This window comes from Salvelinus sp. IW2-2015, unplaced genomic scaffold (assembly GCF_002910315.2).
Source record: "Salvelinus sp. IW2-2015 unplaced genomic scaffold, ASM291031v2 Un_scaffold5483, whole genome shotgun sequence".
In the NCBI taxonomy this organism is placed as follows: domain Eukaryota; kingdom Metazoa; phylum Chordata; class Actinopteri; order Salmoniformes; family Salmonidae; genus Salvelinus; species Salvelinus sp. IW2-2015.
The window spans coordinates 116,074-118,834 of NW_019946748.1; the positions used below are offsets into that span (position 1 = coordinate 116,074).

General features: G+C 42.5%; 1 long non-coding RNA gene across 2 annotated transcripts in view; it reads left to right on the forward strand.

Moving 5' to 3' along the window:
- The first annotated feature begins 2,548 nt into the window (after nucleotides 1-2,548).
- The window catches only part of LOC139026687 (uncharacterized), a 1,319-nt gene continuing 1,106 nt past the window's right edge, over nucleotides 2,549-2,761 (forward strand). For both annotated transcript variants that reach the window (XR_011478590.1, XR_011478589.1), the window contains exon 1: nucleotides 2,549-2,632. This is a non-coding gene — a long non-coding RNA (uncharacterized lncRNA). The remainder of the gene's footprint in view (nucleotides 2,633-2,761) is intronic.

The following is a 2,761-nucleotide window of genomic DNA, read 5'->3' on the forward strand; positions in this document are numbered from 1 at the left end:
TATGGGTAGGTCATCTATTCTGCATCACTGTCTGGTCAGTGAAAACACGCCTCCTCTGTCTCTGTATGTGGAGGTCATCTATCTGATCCTGTGCTGGTCAGTGAAAACAGCCCCCTCTGTCTCTGTAGGTCATCTATCTGATCCTGTCTGGACCACGTGAAAAACAGCCCCTCTGTTCCTCTGTCTGTGGATAGGTCTATCTATCTGCGCCTGTTCTGGTCAGTGCGTGAAAAGCAGACTTGTCCCTCTGTCTCTGTATATGTAGGCATCCATCATCTGATCCTGTCTGGTCAGTGAAACAGTATCCCTCTGTCGTCTGTATATGGTAGGTCATCTATTGATCCTGCTGGACAGTGAAACAGCCCCCTCTTGTCTCTGTCTGTGTCAGCGACATCTGACGCTTCTGAAAGTCCTCTTGCTCCTGATTGTAGCCTCGCATCTGACCTGTCTGGTCAGTGAAACACGTGTCCCTCTGCGTCTCTGTATAGTGTAGTCATCTATCTGATCCTGTCTTGTCAGTTGAACAGTTGCTCCTCTGTCTCCTGCCTATATCGTGAGGTCAGTCTATCTGATTCCTGTTCTGGTCAGTGGGAAACAGCCTCCTCTGTCTCTGTATGTGGAGGTCATCTATCTGATCCTGTCTGGTCAGTGAAACAGCCTCCTCTGTCTCTGTATGTGTAGGTCATCTATCTGATCCTGTCTGGTCCAAATGAGTATGACATTGTTGTCGCCTGTGGAGTTAAATGCAAGGGAAGCCAGCGAGCAATAGGCCTCCCTTGATAAAAACAAATACAATTATAGCCAATCATTGTTGAGCTAAACTGAGTGAGCTCAACTGTGATTGGTCCTGGCGCACCAAAGAACGTTTCAACTCTAACAAATAGTATTCAGAGCATTCACATTAAAAATAACTTGAATTGTTGCATCTCTTTGTGTTGTTGTCCTCTGGTGGCTAGCTAGCTAAAATTGTGCCTTTCCTAAATTAGCCATGGATGGAGATAGGAATTTGGACTTGTGGTTTGACTTAATTCTCCGTACTGGCTAATGATTATAAAGCTGATTCTGAACTAATCATTAATTCCTACATTGCGCCCCTGACCTGAGAGGATGGAAGTTCAATATGTAGCTAGATGTAGATGGCTAATGTTTAATAGTTAACTAGCGAACGTTGCGAAGCCAGGTAGCCTAGGACATAAAATAAAGTGTGTACTGTATCACAGAGTGATAGACCTTTTTGTTGTTCTGGAATMMTGTTGCTGAAGAGAGTGCCATCTCTTCTCTCACTCTGTTTTGGTTGATGCAGGTGACTGTGACCCTCAGACCAATTGGCAGAACGCCCAGAATATGTTCTGGAAGTTAAGYTTGGAGARGTTGCTCAGTTTCTTAGGACGCCTGCAGGATAACAGCCAGTCYCATGCAGCAACCAATCCATGTTCTGTAGGTTTTTGTTGATCCGTATATAGGACCATCTCTGTTATTGTCCCAGCAGAGTGAGAGAAGCAGAGTGAGTCCTAACCAACATGTGTTCTATGGTGCATTGAGTTGGTTTAAACCTCTCCAGTTAACTAAATGATTAATTTAAGTTTGACTTTGAGTGTCCGTGTGTTGGATTTCCACAACATTGTCAACATGTGGACAACTATAAATACCTAGGTTTTTGGTTAGACTGTAAACTCTCCTTCCAGACTCACATTAAGCATCTCCAATCCAAAGTTAAATCTAGAATCGGCTTCCTATTTCGCAACAAAGCATCCTTCACTCATGCTGCCAAACATACCATCGTAAAACTGACCATCCTACCGATCCTCGACTTCGGCGATGTCATTTACAAAATAGCCTCCAATACCCTACTCAATAAATTGGATGCAGTCTATCACAGTGCCATCCGTTTTGTCACCAAAGGCCCATATACTACCCACCACTGCGACCTGTACGCTCTCGATGTTACATCATATGTGTTGTGATAATAGTGGTTAATATCACTGGGGAAGACATTTACATCATATGTGTTGTGATAAGTGGGTAATAAATCACTGGGGAAGCATGTTTACATATATGTGTTGTGATAATAGTGGGTAATATCACTGGGGAAGGCAGTATTACACATATGTGTTGTGATAATAGTGGGTAATATCACTGGGGAAGACATTTACATCATATGTGTGTGATAATAGTGGGTAAATCACTGGGAAGACATGTTACATCATATGGTTGTGATAATAGTGGGTATCACTGGGGAAGACATGGTTACATCATATGTGTTTGGATAATAGTGGTTAAATCACTGGGGAAGCATGTTATATCATATGTGTTGTGATAATAGTGGGTAAATCACTGGGGAAGACATGTACATTATATGTGTTTGTTGTGATAATAGTGGGTAAATCACTGGGAAGACATGTTACATCATATGTGTTGTGATAATAGTGGTAAATCACTGGGGAAGACATGTTACATATATGTGTTGTGATAATAGTGGGTAATATCACTGGGGAAGACATGTTACATCATATGTGTTGTGATAATAGTGGGTAATATCACTGGGGAAGGACATGTTACATCATATGTGTTGTGATAATAGTGGGTAATATCACTGGGGAAGACATGTTACATCATATGTGTTGTGATAATAGTGGTTAATATCACTGGGGAGAGACATGTACATCATATGTGTTGTGATAATAGTGGGTAATATCACTGGGGAAGACATGTTCCGCTCGTCTTGACGGCGAGTATGAAGCGAGGGCCAGCCAACGAGAGC